Genomic DNA, 21651 nt, shown 5'->3' on the forward strand with positions numbered 1-21651 from the left:
CTGCTGTTGTCTCTCTTTAAGAGACTATCAATGCTCTTGACCATCAAAATTCACTCTCGGAAAAACCACCTCATGTGATCACTCGTATTCGTTGCAGCTGATACCCAGATTTTGTTTCGTCTTTACTATCCCTCCAATGGTATTGCATAATATCTCATGTTGCATTAAGTGCCAGTTATTATTTCTCAACGTCCGATTTAATCGTTCTGTGAGGCTTTACGGTGCATTTACACTTGCTAATAAAGGTTCTGAATGATTAGATAGTGTACAGTATACAATAGCCGGCCACTTATTGCATACCTATACGGCGAAGGGAATTTTTTAAATCTACTGTCTGTAGTAGGTCTCATAAAGACACATCTAGCACACAGTTAGTGCTTGAAGTGGTGTTGTAACATGTAACTTATTTATGACCAGAGGTTACCATGTGATGCGATAGTTCTGCAGTGTCTGCCATATCCATATGGAATGTGTAGAATGACTTGAAAAAAATTCTAATGGTATGCCTTTCCTGTTGTTTTGCGTTTACTGAGTGCTTCCATGCTATCGCAGCTTGTTTGTGCTTGCCGCGAGTGCTTCACTACTGCACCTCACACCCTCTCCCGGTGAGCATTCCCTCCTCTTTCAGTCTTTCTTAGTAAGTTGTCGGAAACTCTTCTGTCCCTTGCACTTGCCGTCAATAGTTACCCGTTCTTGAAGTAACCCTTATATAGGATTCTGTGTGTATCAGATACAGGTAGTCACTGCAGTTTATACGATCGTCTGATTTAACTGGGTCTGAGAACGAAAACTGTGTCTGTGTGTGGTGAATTTACTGGGGTTAGAAATGGGTGCTCGAACATAAATAAGGATGCTAGTGAAGGGTGCCTGTTGTGCTGTTTAACTAAAACACAACCGGACGTTATTTTGCAGGGAGGATGGCATGATATTACGTTGAAAAGCAGGGCTAAGTATCTGAGCAGGCGTCAAATAGTGCTCGGATGTATTTTGTCAGCATTGATACTATTGGTAATGGGTAGGGCAGACGTGTGATCCATAAGACAAACTATGGTTCCACACTTTGGAGGACTCCCATGTATCCTTTCAACATAATAGATGTGCATTCACGTCATTCAATATTTGTGATTCTTCACTGTAGGTTTAGCTCTGTGCGTGAGCGAAGTTTTATGATAACCTTTTCGAAACGATAGTCCGTACCGATTAAAATTTTGTTCCATGTATTACCTTAAGTACAATTACAATCAATTATCTAGCGACTGTTTTATGTTCTTTCCTAGTTGTGGTAATGAGAACAGTGATTGTACGGGTCATATCGTCGTATACTATATATTAGCCTTGTCTGTTCTGAGTGGCTTATGAGCCTTACCCTCTGGAGCCACAAGATGAAACAGGAGGTGTGCAAGTAGCGATGTGGTAATAGGGTGTTGGGTCGGTCAGGGGAGCTCAGTGGGTTTCAAAGTACCCTAGATAATGGACATCAGCAGATTAATAAATCGGTCAGTTACATTTCGTCCCGTGTAAAACTGCCAAAGTGGCCTGTTGTTGATTTGATTGTGGAAAGGCGAAGAAAAAAGCTCTGTTAGACGAGGCAGACGTCATGTACCGTAAGTGTGAAAAACATGGCTACCAGTAGTATTGAATTCTGCTTTTGAGGGACGATTTCTACAAATCTGAGCATCCCGTGGATAATTGAGACCCTGAATATGCTCCTAAACGCAAATTCCCTTCAAATGTAGTTGCAGATCCGATAAATGTTAAGATTTCTTGAAACAAATATACAGTGTTATCTTGTTTCCTTTAGCACGGCTTACATACATTTACACGACAAGGTGATGTTAGAAATATTAAGAGACATCCTTAACATTGCTTACATGCTGCCAAAAGCTGATTGCTAAAACTTATTTTGCACTTCGGTCCATTATCATTAATTTTTGAAATTAATATACTTTACTATGGCAAAAATTATTAATGACAATCTATCAAGAACTGAAAGAATTCAAACCTATAATATTTGCGTAATTAAGAGATATCACAGTAACATTGCGTTAATTCGTGCAAGAAGTAGACAGTGGTAGGTCAAATGGCAACCCATGTTAAGTGTTCTCAGTTTCTATGCAAACTAATTTAAGTATCTATGGACGAGTGTTTATAAATTACACTTTCGGTACAGTTTACTGTTTTGGAAATATTTCATTAGTCTAGATATAGTTGAAAGCATAGATTTATACGAATTAACAAATTGCTGTGCTTGTGCCTGAAATATTCTTTTTACGAGATTTTATTGAACCGGAAATGCGCAATTTCCCAAAACAAACACCTTTTCCCTTTCCATTCCTTACAGAAGGCGACCTTCATTGTTTGAAACTAAACAGGAATGAATTACGACCAGAATATATTTCAAGTCACTCTGAATGCTGCATAAACGGAAAAATTCACATTCACTAATTCATCCTGTGGTAATCCCTATTACGCAGATTGATGTAACTTTCAGCTGTTTCGAAGTGTATTTACGAGTTCTGTCTTCATCATAAACATGATTTTACTCAACCTTCTCTTCTTTTGAAATCATGGGTGTCCTGCGGACATCAGATACAAGTAAGAATTTTATTTTCTACAACCCAAAGTTCTGGGTCTCGATGACTGTTTTGTAGATGTATTAGTATAAGGGGTGACCAAAAAGAAACGAACAGGAGGCATAATTACAGAAACCAGTACCTGTATTTTATAAGTATTGACCCCGCCTGTCGAGACACATATCCCACTGTGACGCAAGTCGGTTAATTGTTGTCTCATAAAATTCCCTGGGCTGGGATATGAACCAGTTCTGCATGTAGAGCTGGACGTCGTCGTGCAGGTAAGGTTGTGCTGACGTTCTTCTTTGACGAAGATGGCTCCATTCTGCATTTAACGTTTTCTTGAGCGAAATCGGGGAACCACACCTTGACTCCGAAAAATAATCACATACCGTAACAGCAACAACTCTGTACATCACTGTTGGCACTTCACGTGATGATAGTTAACGTTCTCCACGTCCTCGCCAACCCCAAACTCATGCGTCGGGCTGCAACTAGGAATAGCGCGATTCATCAGAATAAATCGCTCGTTTCCATTCAACCAGTGCCCGGTGGCGTCGTTCTGTACACATCCTCAATTGTCGAGTTGCACTGACAACAGAAATGACTGGCTTACGAGAAGCTCCTCGACCGTTGTATTCCATTCTGTTTAACACCCTATGCACCGTTATTCCCTTCGTAGTCTGTAACAGCACTTTGAAATTTACAAGTGAATCCTTATAATGATTTAATCGAATTTTTACTACCACGCTCCGCAATGCCCCACAGTTCCTGGCCGTCAGTGTAGGACGTCTGCCGCATCCTCGTTCACTAGAGGTTTTACGTCGCTTCTCCACTTCACAACCAAATCACCAACAGGCCACTTCGGCAACTTCACAAGGGATGAGACGTGACTGATTTGTTAATCTGCTGGCATCCATTGACTAGCCTACAATCCAACCCATTGAGCTCTCTTGGCCGACCCATCTTCCTATTACCCCATCACTACTGGCGACACTGCTCTGTCATCGGCTGGGTCCCGAGACTAAAGCTCACAAGCCACTCAGACGAGACCAGTTTAATATACAGCAGAAGACGATTTGACCCTTAAAATCACTGGTATCATTGCCGGAATTAGATACAAGCATAAAACCATCGCTGGATAAATGACTCGGGAATACACGGAATAAAACGAGATCGGTAAAGACTAATGTTTTTAAAAGGTTATAGTAACACTTCGTTGATGCCAAGACCTAAACCTGTACTGAAGAATCGCAAATATTGAATGACGTGAACATCCTAGCACTATTTGACGCCTGCACTAATACTTATATCTGGTTTGAACGGAATATCATACCATTCTTCCTGCAAAATATTTGCCGGTTGTGCTCAAATAATACAGCGCAACCTACACGCTTCACTAGCATCTGCCTTTATGTTCAGCAGGCATTTCTCGTGGTGTTTCCATATTTTTGTACAACCCCTGTATACTGAACGTATCAAGAGCCTTGACGAAAGTAAAAGGTTCTTCAGCATTCACAGAGACAGTTTAGGTTCTCAAATGTTCAAATGTGTGTGAAATCGTATGGGACTTAACTGCTTAGGTCATCAGTCCCTAAGCTTACACACTACTAAACCTAAATTATCCTAAGGACAAACACACACACCCATCCCCGAGGGAGGACTCGAACCTCCGCCGCGACCAGCCGCACAATCCATGATTGCAGCGCCCAAGACCGCTCGGCTAATCCCGCGCGGCTTTAGGTCCTCAGAGGCCAGTTAAAATAGACGATTATATAAACTGCTGTGACTACCTGATTCTGATACACACAGAATCCTATATAAGTGCCTCTACAAGAACGGGTAACTATTGACGGAAAGTGCAAGGGATAGAAGTGATTCCGTCAACAATGATTTATGATTATTTGACGTACTACAGACAGTAGATTTAAAGATTCTCCTCTCCTCAAAGCTATGAAATATGTGGACGCCCATTGTATATTATATACAACAAGATCTTAGGCAGCTAATGATCCGAGTTCGCCAGGGATTTCCGTATGCAGGATGGATTGATAACGTTTATTAGCAAGTGTAAATGAAGCGTAAAGCCTCACAGGACGGTTAGATTGGACAATGACAAAGAATAAATGGCACTTCATACAATTTTAAGTATTATTCAGTCTCATTTGTGGTATAGTAAAGATGAAAAAAAGTATCGGTATCACCTGCAACGAATGGGGGTGATCACATGAGGCTGTTATTCGGAGAGTGACGTTAGGTTGTCATGCCCAGTGAAAGTCTCTTAAAGAGAGACAACAGCAGCCATTACTTATCCCTTCTAAAATCGTTAAATCCGTTGCACACAGTTCCCTGGTCAGTATCTGACTTCATTTGCTGCTGATACAGCTCTTTGTAGGAAGAAGGCTCGTATTTATAGCTTTGTTGGGGACTTCGCATGAATAGCGATCCTGCGAGGACTGCACTTCATACAATTTTAAATATTATTCAGTCCCATTTGTGGTATAGTAAAGATGAAAAATAGTATCGGTATCACCTGCAACGAATGGGGGTGATCACATGAGGCTGTTATTCGGAGAGTGACGTTAGGTTGTCACGCCCAGTGAAAGTCTCTTAAAGAGAGACAACAGCAGCCATTACTTGTCCCTTCTAAAATCGTTAAATCCGTTGCACACAGTTCCCAGGTAAGTATCTGACTTCATTTGCTGCTGATACAGCTCTTCGTAGGAAGAAGGCTCGTATTTATAGCTTTGTTGGGGACTTCGCATGAATAGCGATCCTGCGAGGACTCGATCTTTTATGTTTCTGACATTTGTCCTTGATCGCAATTAAAAATACATTTAGCAGTAAGCTGCAGAATTCCACCCCGAAAACTAAATTTAAGTGACTGGTGCAAGTAATGAAACAATGTTTTTATTTTTTCTCCTGTAACGTATTTACTGAAGTCTGTTCCTCCCTGCGAAAGTTTTGGAAAAACTAAAGTCTCTTCCCATTTAAGTTGTCCATACATTTGTAACAATTCATTAACATGCTTAGAGTAGATATTTGAGATATCACACTTAAACACTGTGCAGCTTTCATTTCTAGTTCCAAACCGAGATATGGAAGTTCTATCTCTTACTCAAGAGTCCGCAGCTCGTGGTCGTGCGGTAGCGTTCTCGCTTCCCGCGCCCGGGTTCGTTTCCCGGCGGGGTCTGGGATTTTCTCTGCCTCGTGATGACTGGGTGTTGTGTGATGTCCTTAGGTTAGGTAGGTTTAAGTAGTTCTAAGTTCTAGTGGACTGATGACCATAGATGTTGAGTCCCATAGTGCTGCGAGCCATTTGAACCATTTTTTTCTTACTCGAGATTCTCGTTAATGGCAACTTTAGCGACTGTCTGGAATTAGAGTTGGAACTTCAATATTTAGCTTTATCATGGAGCTAAAAGCTAATGCGATTAAAGCGTTGTTTGCCATATTTCACATGCAATTAGTTTTCCATTACTGAACTGTTCGTTATAAACGAGATTAATATCCCAAAATCAATGCTACACGTAGTAACAAATTATCCAAATGTATAGAATTATTGTATTTTACATAACAATGTCATGTAGTGTTAAATTATTTGCACATTGTTCCTATTCGGTTTTTTACCTTGAATGCAACTGTCTCTAATAATATTAATTATGCTGTTGCTGCCCAATGTGCAGAAATCAGCTGTGAAACCCGTAGACTAGAAACTGATCCTAGAGTAGTAGACATAATTGTAATATAGTCGCATTCTTGATTAGTTTGACACAACTGGTCATTCTAATGCAGTAACAGTTCACTCTTTTATCTTTTTGAGGGCACTGGAAGATTGCAACGCAATGTTGGAGCTCTTTAACAAATTTTCACCTGCTTCCATCTCCCCTGCTTCTATCGCTTGTACATCAGGTGTTCTTGTTTCTGTTGGGTTGTTTCGTTTGTTATGAGGGTGAGATCTATCGGCTTTTATCTCAGAGAAATGTAATTTTCACACAAATATATTCACTGCTGAAACTGATACAATGACAAGTGTACACATCCAATTCGAATCTACGTGTGGCTGTGCTATTGGCTTATGACAGGTTAATTGCTTCTGCGCACCGGCTTTACATATCGATACGATGGACGAACTTGGCATACCTCAATGCCACATTAAAATAATCGTACCTAACCAAATACAGTTTTGAAAGCTATTGTTCTATTTCTGCCCAGATTACAGATCTTTGGAAGTGAACAGCCAGTTATTGTTTTTCCAATTGATAACATAACCTTTTTAGGAATTGTGAATTTTGTCTCATTGTAATACGTATTATAGCAGAAATTTATAGTGAATAGTGGTTGAGTGTGAGACCTCACAGTAAGCAACGGAACGATGTTTTTTGAAAAAAAAAAAAAAAACGTAAAAGTTAAATGCGAAGGGATTTCTGTTTTTCTTGAGCTTTCACAGGAAGCAACTGAATCCAGGAAATACGTTACAGAAGCCTAAAGAAAAAATTGGTTCTTTACTTGCACCAGCCGCATAAATTAATTTTCCATCTATGAATTTTACTCATTAATGCTTAATTCAATTTTATAAGCGATCAAGCACAAATATCATAACCATAAGGGATGGAGTGCTCGCAGGATCGCCATTTAACCGAAGTGCCAAAAAAGCTGTGAAAGCGACTCTTCTGGCTGCTATGAGGAACTGCATCAGTTGGGTCACAAAGAGGCGGATCGTTCCCAAGTGAACTCATACACTGTACTGGATACGATCTGCAACAGATTTAACGATATTGAAAGGGCGAAATAGTGGCTGCTGTTATCTCTCTTCAAGAGATTTTCACTTCTCGTGACCGCCAAACGTCACTGTCGGTAAAACAGTCATATGTGACCGCCGCTATTCGTTTCAGCTAATAGAGAGATGTCATTTCGTCTTTAATACATCACATGTCGTATTGAGTTCCTATCTGATTCCTGTATTAAGTGCCAATTATTCTTTGTCATCGTCCGATTTAATAGTCCTGTGAGACTTTACGCTCCATTTATACTTGCTAATAAAGGTTCTGAAACCACCCTGCATTCATAAAGCCATGGCGACCTCGCAACATTAGCTGTCTAAAATCTAATAGTGTATAATATACAAGGGCGGCCACATATTTAATGCCTTTATGGAGACGAGAATTTTTGAACCTAATGTCTGTTGTAAGTCACTGAATGATACATCACGCTCACAGTATGTGCTGTGTAACATGGAAATTATTGACGACTAGAGATAACCAGGTGATGAATAAATTCTGCTATGACTGCCGTATCCATGTGGGATATGCAGTGTGAATTTAAAAAAGTCTGATGGTATGCTTTTCATGTTATTTTGCACATACTGAGCACTTCTATGCGATATCAGTTCGTCTGTGCTTGGCAAGAGTGCCTCACCAGCCCATCTCATATCCTACCCCGGCGAGACCTACTCCCCCCACCCCCCCTTCAATCTCTGATACTGTGCTGTTGGAATATCTTTTATCCCCTGTAGTTTCCACGGATAGTTACCCTTTTTTTATGGGCCCGTATTAAAATTAAGTTTGTGTCTGAGACAGGCATTCACCGCAGTATATATAATTGTCTATTTTAACTGCCCTGTGGGTACTAAAACTGTGTCTGTTTGTGTGAATCTAAATTATGCTTTCCCTTCGTCAAAGCACTTGATACGTTGCAATATGTAGGAGTTGTACAAAAATATGGAAGCACGACGACAAATGTGTGTTTGAACATGACTACAGATGCTACTCGAACCTGCAGATTACGCTGTTTCATTTGAGCACAAACAGCCACCAGAACGCAGGAAGAATGGTACGGCATTCCTTTTGGAACCATCGATAATTATCATTCCAGGCGTCAAATAGTGCTCATATCTGCTCGTGGTAGCAGTGAAACTATTGTTAAGGGGTAGAGACTGTCGTTTGATCCATAATCCCAACCACGTCTCCTAACATTGGTTGAGTGTCACATAATCTTTCAACACTAGAGATCTTTGTTCATGTTATTCGACATCGGCAGTGCCATTTCTTAGTGAGGTTTTCAAGATGGCCAATAATACACATCAGGCAGAAAACTAAAACAAGAGGGGTAATAAATACAACATATCTTAAAATCAAAGTTACTCCACCTTTTGAAACCCAAATTGCTATCTCTACTGGGTCATTACATGAAACAAAGTAACTGTCCCATGCCTGCCAGAATTGAGTCCAAATATGTATCGACATTTGCCATGTAACTCTTAAGGGCACATATTGAGTCCATGTAATCCATAAAAAAAAAACTTCCAAATCTATTAAAAAAACAAATCATCCAAATCTACTGAAAAAAAAACCTTCCAAATCTAGTGAAAAAAAACAAAACCTTTCAAATCTAGTGAAAAAAAACAAAACCTTCCAAATCTAGTGAAAAAAAAAAACAAAACCTTCCAAATCTAGTGAAAAAAAACAAAAACTTCCAAATCTAGTGAAAAAAAAAACAAAAACTTCCAAATCTAGTGAAAAAAACAAAAACTTCCAAATCTAGTGAAAAAAAAAAAACTTACAAATCTAGTGAAAAAAAAACTTCCAAATCTAGTGAAAGAAAAACTTCCAAATCTAGTGAAAAAAAAACTTCCAAATCTAGTGAAAAAGCTTCCAAATCTAGTGAAAAAAAACTTCCAAATCTATTGAAAAAAACTTCCAAGTATAGTGAAAAAACTTCCAAATATAGTGAAAAAACTTCCAAATCTAGTGAAAAAAACTTCCAAATCTAGTGAAAAAAACTTCCAAATCTAGTGGAAAAGAACTTCCAAATCTAGTGAAAAAAAACTTCCAAATCTAGTGAAAAAAAACTTCCAAATCTACTCAAATAAACTTCCAAATCTACTCAAATAAAATTCCAAATCTACTCAAATAAACTTCCAAATCTACTCAAATAAACTTCCAAATCTACTCAAATAAACCTCCAAATCTATTCTATTTATAGGATAAGGTTTGAAGCAAACAAGTTGTACTGTTTAGTTGCACAATTTTTCGAAATTGTGAAGTTCTTTTCTATTCATCTCATACAGATTTAAATTCACGCGTACCCCAGCAGAGTGCAGCAGGACTCGCACTGTTCATGTTGTCTAATAATGGCCTAGTAGACAACATTAGCTTCCAACAGTCAGCAGACGATGCAGTTATCTGTACTGTAGCTCGGAAAAATGCTGCACAAATATACGATCAGATTTCAACAAGCTATCAATGTGGTACAAAAACTGACAACTTGCTTTAAACTTTAGAATACATAAATTTGTCCACTCCATAAAATGTAGGAGAGAGGAATTTGTGACTATTTTCCCTTTGATTACAACTGAATGATTCAATTTCTACAAATACACGAATTTAACGGTTTGTGGGGATATGAAACAGGATGATAACACAGGCTAAGTCATGAGTAAAATTGGCTGCAGACCTTGGTTCACTGGCAGGATGCTCAAGAATTGCAGAATCCTTGAAAAATATTCTCAGTTCAAATATAACACACTTTCTTCAGACAGAGGCTTATGTACACAAATCAGCATGGATTTAGAAAGCATCGCTCATGCAAAACTAAGCTTCCCATTTACTCATTTGATATACAGTGAACTATGGGTGAAGGGTAACAGGCAGATTCCAGTATTTCTAGATTTTTGGAAAGCATTTGACACGATGCCCCATTGCAGGCTGTTAACGAAGGTACAAGCATATGGAGTAAGTTCACAGATATGTGAGTGACTCTAAAACTTCTTAATTAATAGAATCCAGTATGTTGTCCTCAATGGCGAGTGTTCATCAGAGACAAGGGTATCATCAGTAGTGCCCCACAGAAGTGTGATAGGACCACTGTTGTTCTCTATATACATAAATGATTTGGTGGACAGAGTGGGCAACAATATATGGTTGTTTGCATATAATGCTGTGGTGTAGGGTAATGTGTTGAAGTTGAGTGACTGTATGTAGAGAGTAAATGACTTAGACAAAATTTCTAATTGGTGTGATGAATGGCAGCTAGCACTAAATGAGGATAAAACTTGTAATGTTTGGATACAGTATTAGTGGTGTCCTGCTTCACACAATCAAGTCATTTAAGTATCTGGTTGTAATTTTGCAAAGTGATATAAAATGGAGGGTGCATGTGAGAAATGTGATAGGGAAGGACTTTGGTTTATTGGGAGCATCTTAGAAAAGTGTGATTCACGTTTAAAGTAGATTGCATATAGGACACTGGTGTTACCTATTCTTGAGTATTGCTCTAGTGTTTGGGATCCATACCAGGTCAGTTTGGAGGAAGAAATCTAAGCAATTCATAGGTGGGCTGCTAGATTTGTTACCGACAGGTTTGAACAACACATAACTGTTACAGAGATGCCATGGGAATTCAAATGGGAATACCTGAAGGGAAGGCTACATCATTTTTAAGGAACACTACTGAGAAAATTTAGAGAACCAGCATTTGAAGCTGGCTGTTGAATGATTCTATTGCCGTCAACATACATTACACGTAAGGACCAAGAAGATAAGATACAAGAAATTTGGCCTCATTTGGAGGCATATAGACAGTCGTTTTACCCGCTCCCTATTAGCGAGTGGGGCAGGGGACGAAATGACCAGTATTGGTACATGTTACCCTCAACCACGCTCTGTACAGTGGCTTGAGGAATATCTATGTCGGTATAGGTGTAGGTGTAGGTGTGGGTAAACAAAGGAGATACTCATGTGACACACTGCAGTATACAGCTTAACTGTGAGAGACCCATACCAAATAAGACTTCACAGGACATACTGCATGTGTAACACAGATCAGAAATGAGCTCCATGTACTAACTTTACACTTGCCGGAAGGTCTATGACATCATCTCTGAATTCACATTATCCATGGGAACTCAACTCTTGAGTCTCCACCACTGCTCATTTAAATAAAAACTTCTCATGGGAGTCTTTTGTTGGGTACCAGCATGCGAATATGAGTGAGTACATGTGTTCAGATGAAAATCCAAAGACGACTCTTATTGCCACTAAGTATGCAAGTGCTGAGCATGAGAATTTCTATATACTGATAAAATCATCAGTTTGCTGCAAACATTTTTCTGCTTGTACAAACATATATGTATATATGACCAGGGCTACTAAACGGGTATCTTCAATCTGGTGCATCGGTGGAATGATTGCCTCAATGCTCATTGTGGTTTTGCCTGATTGGCATACCAATTGTAGACTGCACAGTCTTCAGACAGAAACTTTTGGATTGCCTCTTATAGATGCATATGTCAGTAAGCACCTGTACATTTTAATATTTAATCTGTATTCCAAGAGCATTTCACAATTATGTTGGCACATGCACATGTCTGACAGACAACTGAATTTATACCAGTACAAGGGAACAGGACATGACGATACAATGTATTCTCTCAATGGTGATTAATCATTAAAATAGTCTTCAGCAAAAGTTACAGAAGTGAATGATAAACAACCCAACTCACTGTTAGCCAATAAACTCAGGTTACCATGATCAAAAGAATATTCAAACAGAACACTTCTTGTTAGTAGGCACATAACAGTGATTCTGCTTTGTATCCAGTTTTTGTCTGATGGAGCGCATATGTTTTCTTATTGTGGAAGTGGTATAAATAAAAATATAACCAAATTTTTACATTAGATGCAATTTGTTTTTTTGTCTGAAGTGAGTACTACAGCATCAAACTTATTCCAGGCAGCACTTCTTCTCTTATAGAGCACATTTGCAATCATATATACTGCGTGACTTAATTTTCTCTTTGCACACTCCATGACCTCACAAAAAACAGCTTTCTTAGAGGCTATCTGATTCCAACAATCCTGCCTGAGCCACTCTGCAACAGCTAGATTGTGCACTGCACTGAGTCATGACTAGCTGTACACTCCTGCACACTTCTAGAAGAGAACTAGTCCACGAGTAGGAAGTGAACGCAGTGCCACTGTTCTCAGATCTGTCATACTCCCAGAACTGTAACAAGAAGAAAGGAAGCCAGAATAGCCCTGACGTGAAAGAGGCTTATCAGTTTTTAATGTATGTGACCCTCAATTTTGGAGACACACTCCACCAATTGCGCCACTAGAAATTCATAGAAATGGTTTCGCCAGTGGAAAAATCAAACCCACTGTCAATGTCCCATGAGTAAAGATGATGAAGACATCACTGAAGACACCATTCAATAAGACATATTCGTGGAGAACTGCAATGGATGGCAAAATCATCAATAAAAAAAGAGAGCCAGAGATGCCCAGCAGAGGACAGGCCATTATAAGGTTAATGGTGATAGCAAAGAGGACAACACTCTGGACTGAACCCTGAGGCACACTGTTTTCCTGGATAAAGGTGTCCGACAAAGCAGAACCCACACGGACCTTGAAAACATTGTCTTTTAAACATTCCTCACGGAAATGGGGCAGGCAGCCATGGAAGTCCCATGTGTAGATAGTACGTAGGATACCAGTCCTCCAGCATCTGTCGTAGGCTTTCTCCAAATCACATAACACAGCCACAGTCTGGGATTAGAAAATCCTTCATCACATGGGTGGACAAAGTGATGAGATGGTCAACTGCAGAACGGCATGCTCAAAATTCACACTGTGCAGAGATTAATAAATTGCGAGATTCGAGCCACCATACCGGCCAAGCATGAATCATAAATTCTATCACCTTGCAAACACAGCTGGTGCGAGAGATGGGACAGTAGCAGGATGAAAGGTGTTTGTCCTTACCAGGCTTAGGTAAGGGTATGACAGTGGCTTCACACTAGCATCTGGGAAACGTGCACTCTGCCCAAATGAGGCTGTATGTATTAAGCAGGAAGTGCTTGCTCACAAGAGAAACATGCTGAAACATCAGAATATGAAAAGTGTCCAGCCCCTGGGGCAGAGGATCAGAATGAAGTGCGAGTATGATCTAGATTCCTCATAGTAAATGCGACATTGTAGCACTCACCATTCTGAGAAAAGAAGGATATCGCCAGAGCCTCCTCTGCTCATGTTCAATGGAGGAAAGCAGGGTGATAGTGAGAAGAGATGGAAATTTCTGAAAATAGTGGCAAAAGGTGTTGGGAGACAGCAATAGGGTCCACAACGACATATTCTGCTACTGAAACTTCCTGGCAGATTAAAACTGTGTGGGGGCTGAGATTCGAACTCAGGATCTTTGCCTTTTGGTGGGCAAGTGCTCTACCAACTGAGCTACGCAAGCACGACTCATGCCCGGTCCTCTCAGCTTCACTTCTGCCAGTACCTCCTCTCCTACTTCTGCTACTGTCAACCAGGAAATTGGTCCCAGAGAGCCATTGGAGGTTGGCCCACAAGACAGAGGAGAGGATGGAATTGTTAAAGGACCTAGTGAATGAAATCCAGCTAGCTTTTTTCGCTGTTGTTGTTGTGGTCTTCAGTCCAGAGACTGGTTTGATGCAGCTCTCCATGCTACTCTATCCTGTGCAAGCTTCTTCATCTCCCAGTACCTACTGCAACCTACATCCTTCTGAATCTGCTTAGTGTATTCATCTCTTGGTCCCCCTCTATGATTTTTACCCCCAACGCTACCCTCCAATACTAAATTGGTGACCCTTTGATGCCTCAGAATATGCCCTACCAACCGATCCCTTCTTCTAGTCAAGTTGGGCCACAAATTTCTCTTCTCCCCAATTCCATTCAATACCTCCTCATTAGTTATGTGATCTATCCATCTAATCTTCAGCATTCTTCTGTAGCACCACATTTTGAAAGCTTCTATTCTCTTCTTATCTAAACTATTTATTGTCCATGTTTCACTTCCATACATGGCTACACTCTATACAAATACTTTCAGAAATGACTTCCTGACACTTAAATCTATACTCAATATTAACAAATTTCTCTTCTTCAGAAATGCTTTCCTTGTCATTGCCAGTCTACATTTTATATCCTCTCTACTTCAACCATCATCAGTTATTTTGCTACCCAAATAGCAATACTCATTTACTACTTTCAGCGTCTCATTTCTAATTCCCGCAGCATCATCCGATTTAATTCTACTACATTCCATTATTCTCGTTTTGCTTTTGTTGATGTTCATCTTATATCTTCCTTTCAAGACCATGCCCATTCTGTTCAACTGCTCTTCCAAGTCCTTTGCTGTGTCTGACAGAATTACAATGTCATCAGCGAACCTCAAAGTTTTTATTTCTTCTCCATGGATTTTAATTCCTACTACAAATTTTTCTTTTGTTTCCTTTACTGCTTGCTCAATATACTGTTTGAATAACATTGGGGAGAGGCTACTACCCTGTCTCACTCCCCTCCCAACCACTGATTCCCTTTCATGTCCCTCGACTCTTATGACTGCCATCTGGTTTCTGTACAAATTGTAAATAACCTTTCGCTCCCTGTATTTTACCCGTCACCTTCAGAATTTGAAAGAGAGTATTCCAGTCAACACTGTCAAAAGCTTTCTCTAAGTCTACAAATGCTAGAAACGTAGGTTTGCATTTCCTTAATCTATTTTCTAAGATAAGTCGTAGGGTCAGTATTGCCTCACGTGTTCCAACATTTCTACGGAATCCAAACTGATCTTCCCCAAGGTCGGCTTCTACAGTTTTTTCATTCATCTGTAAAGAATTCATGTTAGTATTTTGCTGCAGTGGCTTATTAAACTGATTGTTCAGTAATATTCACATCTGTCAACACCTGCTTTCTTTGGGATTGGAATTATTATATTCTTCTTGAAGTCTGAGGGTATTTCGCCTGTCTCATACATCTTGCTCACCTGATGGTAGGGTTTTGTTAGGCCTGGCTCTCCCAAGGCTGTCAGTAGTTCTAATGGAATGTTGTCTACTCCCGGGGCCTTGTTTCGACTTAGGTCTTTCAGTCCTCTGTCCAACTCTTGACGCAGTATCCTATCTCCCATTTCGCCTTCATCTACATCCTCTTCCATTTCTATAATATTGTCCTCAAGAACATCGCCCTTGTATAGACCCTCTATATACTCCTTCCACCTTTCTGCTTTCCCTTCTTTGCTTAGAACTGGGTTTCCACCTGAGCTCTTGATATTCGTACAAGTGGCTCTATTTTCTCCAAAGGTCTCTTTAATTTTCCTGTAGGCAGTATCTATCTTACCCCTAGTGAGATAAGCCTCTACAGCCTTACATTTGTCCTCTAGCCATCCCTATTTAGCCATTTTACACTTCGTGTTGATCTCATTTTTGAGACATTTGTATTCCCTTTTGCCCGCTTCATTTACTGCATTTTTATATTGTCTCCTTTCATCAATTAAATTCAATATATCATCTGTTACCCAAGGATTTTATCCCAAAGAATGTGACAACACTGTGCACACATCAGTTTATAATAAATGCCATTTGATATTGTAGGATACTGGTTAAAAATGTCGAGAGCATGACTCCGCATGCAAAGAGTGTTGCAGCATGCCTCAGTCCACCAAGGGAATGGGACACGGCATGGTAACGAGGAAGTGCGAGGAATGGAACATTCTCCATCGGTGAGGATAACATTTTTAAAATATTTCACCTGGTCATCACAGCTGGGGAAATCTTGTTTGGCGTAGGCCACCAGGGAGGAGTAAAGCCGCGAGTCAGCCTTAGTAAGCTGCCATATGGGTGTGAACACAGGTGGGGTAGAAGTCAGCAAACAGATAGCACATGGGAAATCGTCGTTCGAGTAAGTGTCAGAAAGAACAGACCACTTGAGAGAATGAGCAAGCTGGGCAGTGCAGAAGGATAGGTGTGTGAAGAATTGGAAAGGAATTTGGGTGCTCCTGTGTTAAGGCAGAAGAGGTTAAGTTGATTAAGATGGTCAACTAAGAGGGACCTCTCCAACAGGTTCTGGGAGAACACCAAGTCACCAAGCAGCACAAATGGGTGAGGTAGCTGCCCACTAAGTTGGAGGAAGTCTGACCCGGTGACACTGAATGACAGAGGGATATAAATTGTACAAAGGGAAAAGGTCAAGTGAGAGAGGAAGAGGTGAACTACAACAGCTTGAAGATGGGTAGTCAGGGAGTTGTGTTGAGTACATATATCAGACCATATGAGCAGCATGACTCCCGCACAACATGGAAAGCCGACCGCAGGGGGAAGGTCAAAACAGACCAGAGAGAAATGTGAAAGCTCAACGTGATCATGAGGACATAATTTTATTTCCTGAAGGCAGGGTAGAAGTGGTCGCTGCAATTCTAAAAGCAATCATAAATTCTCTTTGTTGGATTGAAGGCCGCAAACGTTCCATTAGAGGGGGTCACAATGAGGAAACAATGAAGGGGTGTCACTTCGGTGGCTGCCTAGACCCAGCCTGTGAAGACTCGCTGCTACATGGCACAGGGGCAGGAGGAGCCTGCTTCGTACGGTCCACAGAAGCATCGGCTTTCTTGTTATGTCAGCCTGCAGAGTCCGACGCAGACAAATGGTTGGTGATGCGCACCGGTGACACGGAGGCTGGCCAGGTAAAGGTATCGTGTGGCAACATTATCGAAGAGGATCTTCAAGTCAGTGAAGGAGTAGATTCTTTACCTTCCCTGGACTTTGAGTTTTTTCAGTTAGCAGAGAAGACTCAGATGTTTGTTGGCTGGAGGGAAATAGGAAGTTTTCGCAGGAGTATTCCTTCTGTCCTTTCCAGCCTGCCAGTTGTGTAGCTGGTGACTTTGCCCTGTGAGGCGAGAGTTTAATGGCTAGTTGCAAAGCTGGACAAGGGGACAGTAATTCTACTGTGACCCTAGGCAATTTCACAAACTCAGATCTGAATTTGAGATTACATGTTTGAATGGCCATGTCCTTCACGGAACGAGTTGTAGCAAGAACAGAACTGTGCCAGGCAGTAGAACACAGGGTTTGTGACTACCAAGTAACTTGCAAGAGACTGAGTAAGGCACTTTTTTCCTTTACCCCAATCTCCTAGAGAGCCCATTCATCAAGATACATGGGACAATCTCGGAAGGAGGTGGTACGGTTGTCATTGCAGCTGATACAGCGCAGGGAAGGAGGTGGATAATCACCCTCATGTGCGCCCATACTGTAAGTTATAAATTTGGCTGGGTGTCGACAAGACATTTGAGTGTTATTGGAACGATGACGCTGGTAGCAGCACATCAGGTTCGGAATGTACTGTTGGACCATGATAACTTCATAGCCTGCTTTTAACTTTGATGGAACCACCACTCTCTCAAAGGTGAGAAAATGAGTGTGTGTGGGCACTAAGGAGGCATCTACCTTTTTCATCACCTGACGGATGCCTGCGACACCCTGATCAGAGACATATGTTCAGATTTTGGCCTTGGTGAGACTGTCGAGCAGCCTAGCGTAAATGACACCACGGGAAGAGTTCAGACTTCTATGGGCCTCGACACAAACGAGATAGCCGTGGAGAAGCGGAGCGTGGCAAGCAGTTGTTGGTTTCAGAATCAGAATAGTCTCCAAAAGCAAAGTGGCATTTCATAAACAAGAGCAGTGTTTCACAGGGCCGGTAACTGCATTCTGAATAATAAATGGATTTACTGCCGCGAAGGACTGACCGTCTTCAGTACGTGAAACCCTGAGAAACCGTGGGGTCTTGGAATCATTAGCCTCATTCCATTTACATTTCATAGACATTAATTGTGAAGATCAGTGGCTCATTGCGAGAAAATCCCCCATGATTGCCACCATCTCTGATGATGCACTCCTTCCAACTGGGGGCGCACCTGCCTTAGGTGATTGTTCGCACCTTGCAAACACCTGACAGAGGGACCAATCAGCAATTTGGGAAGGTAGCAGCTCAGGCAATCACCCCTCCCTCAGTCTGGCCTGTACCAGGGGGGTATGTGCGAACCCTACCTGTCAACCCAGGGCTGGGAATTATGTGTTAACTAGTCACTTGTTACACGTCAGACATGTGGGCCTTCAGAAGCACACAGAGAGGAAGGAGAAAAAGAGGAGCCTCAAGTGCTGAAGCAGAGGAAGAATAGCAGAAGGTGAACGAAGAAAGGTAAAGGGAATGAAAAACAGTGGTGAGACTGTTTTTATGTCAGCTACAGACAATGCGGAACATCCCCAAAAACATCCCAGACATGTTCCCCAAGGGACGGGAAACAGACCAGCAAGACTATAAAGATGCAGCACGGAATGGAAAAGATGCTGCAAAGGCTGAGGCCCCGTGGTAGCCAAGAATGAACACGCTACAGAGTGGCAAGTCGGGGGGGGGGGGGGGGTTATTTTGATACTAGACACTTTAGTTTCATTTTAAAATACTAAGTTATCATACATTTAACCCTTCAAAGGCCAAATTAATTTCCATATCCCAAACGCGACATAACAGAAACAAGATATACAGCCATAGGCGAACACAGCCAACCTTCCTGTAAATAAAAATCTCATTGCTTATCACGTCAAGACATCACACGAATAGTATCTTACCCATTTCAAACTTGTTAGCAATTCATTATCAGATAATGAGTAGATAGCAACTCAAAGCACAAATGAACAGCCAAGGCTGGGTTCTTGCAATACAAACATTTTTGCACTCCATAGAGGGTTGCCAACTTCTACAAAATCCCAACAGAAGACACCTATGGTAACTCTAAATTTTTATACCAGTCAGTTGCTATTTTTTTAAGGGGTGGATAAGCACAATGTAGTTATCACAAAACTTATGTTATTGTTCAATGTTTAAATCTTTTGTGTTTTTCGTAAGTGTTTGAACAAGCTTTGTAGTATTTACACATAAAGTTATTGATACAATATGTTAACTTAAACTCATAAACATATCATTCAACCATGAGGCTACTCTCAGACAAAACCACATTACAGCTTCATTATTTTGTCAATAATGAATCATTGCTAATACATGCTAGCCATATATTAGTTTTCTGTCATCTTTCTACATACACACAAAGCCATTTAACTAACTTAGGAGATGAATTAGTAGGGATCTGAAAACATAGTGGGCTGTATTGTATTTTCGGCAGAGAAGCAGTAACAGCAGAATGGGTCAGTACGGGAGCTCCACGACATTGAATGTGGGCCAGTCACTGGGTGTCACCTGACTAAAAATTCCATCAGAGACATTTCAGCCATGATAAAGCTGCTGAATTCAGCTGTTAGCGATGCGAGAATGAAGTAGAAGTGCAAAGGAGAAACTAGAGCTACACAAAAACCAGGCAGACTCTCATGCTGATGGAGGCCGTTGAGTGCTGCAGTGTGTCAGCATAAAAAAATCTCACGAAAGAAGCAAATAGAATCACTCCAGTTTCACACTTGAACTAGCACAATGACCATGCATATAGAGTTAGGAAACAATGGGAGTACACAGTCTTAGCAGCTTCACAAAACCCACATACTTTTGCTGTCGACGCTAAGCCGTGCTCAATATGGCATAAAGAGTGATGCCAGTTGATTGGGAACAAGTGATTTGGAGTGATGAATCATGGTGTGTCCTGTGTCAATCTGATGGAAGTGTTTTGTGTTTGGCGAATGTCTACAGATTGTTACCTATCATCTTGTGCACAGAGAAGGAAGTGTTATGTGCACATTTTACATGGTTATCACTTTAAAAAAATGCTTGATGCAGAAGGATATGAAGATATCTGATATCATTGTGTACTGTGTACAGTAGAGGAACAGTTTGGGGATGATTGTTTTATATCAGTATGACAATGCACCCACTCATCAAGCAGTACCTGTGAGGCAACGGTTTGCCGACAGTAACATTTCTTAATGAACTTGCCTGCCCATAGTCCTGACCTGAATGGAATGCAACATCTTTGGTATGAATTAGAACACTGACTTCACTCCAGACTCCAGGATCTGACTTCACCCTACACTTTTGTTTCAGCTTGTGAGGAAGAATGGGCCCATCCTGAAGGTGAAGGACGGGCACATCCCATATTAATGTCCACAAATTAATGTCCACATAATTTTGCTCTGATAGATAGGAGGAACACAAGACTTGTGCTTTAGGGTCTCACTGCTACTTACATGGTGTGCAACCAGCATATCTAGGCCAAGTACAAGGTCCATTGGCTGCCCTTCCATGATGTCAATGGATGCAGGTAAGAGTTCCATCCCAATCCGCAGCTGTGCCTGTGGATAAACAGAGAGAAGAAAGTGTTAAGAAGTTTATCTACTACTTTACAGACATACTGCTCCTAATATTCCTTACCGACAGGTATGTGTGCACATTCTGACAAACTTAATGCCACAGTGAATCTACAACTAATCTCGGAGAACAGGATTAAGAAAGAAAACTCAAATTTATAGCATGTGTGCAAAAAGTTTTAGACAGTGTCAATTGGGGTAAAACTTAAACAGACTGTAGATATGCATACTACTCCCTGTGAGTGATGCACATCCCTATGTCATCCAAACAATGAATGAGTTGCAACCCAAAAGACTTTTAAACATGAAATAATTTGTCCAATAAAAGTGTACAGTTACTGTTCATTAGTTTTATTATTATTTTGCTTGTGGAGAGCTATGTCTGGGGACAAGACACACCTTCAGAGTGTGACGGCTAGCTTCTTGAGAGAAAGCATCTGCTCAGATGTGGAAATAAGTACTCCATGCATCACCACACTGCCCTAGAGATGTGCAGGTTAACTGAATAAATTAAGATGGTCATTTAAAGTAGTTCATGGCTGTAACAATGAAGAGAATAAATAATTTATTAAGTCAAATACTGTATAGAAAGTTATTTACTAAAATTAGGTGTAGAGATGGTATAAATTCTGAATTTTGAAGTGATGGTTGGTTGGTTTAAAAGAGGGGAAAAAGGACCAAAATGCGAGGTCATCGGTCCCTTGTTCCTAATAAAGCACTGCCACAAGTGTGAGAAAAAAACAGACGAGACATGTAACACAAAACAGAAATAAAGGAAAGACCACAAGAACGAAAGAAAGGCAACAAACACTAAAAGGAACAAAAGAGGACAAGAAAACGAGAGAGAGATGCAAGAAACAATTAGAGGAGAGTAAAACAAGGAAGCAGATTACAGTGGCTCACTGACCATGAAAATAAAAAGGAAAAGCCAGCCACCTTGCAACACATAACACTGCAACACACAAAACACAG

Source organism: Schistocerca piceifrons, chromosome X (assembly GCF_021461385.2).
Source record: "Schistocerca piceifrons isolate TAMUIC-IGC-003096 chromosome X, iqSchPice1.1, whole genome shotgun sequence".
NCBI classification, from domain to species: Eukaryota; Metazoa; Arthropoda; class Insecta; order Orthoptera; family Acrididae; genus Schistocerca; species Schistocerca piceifrons.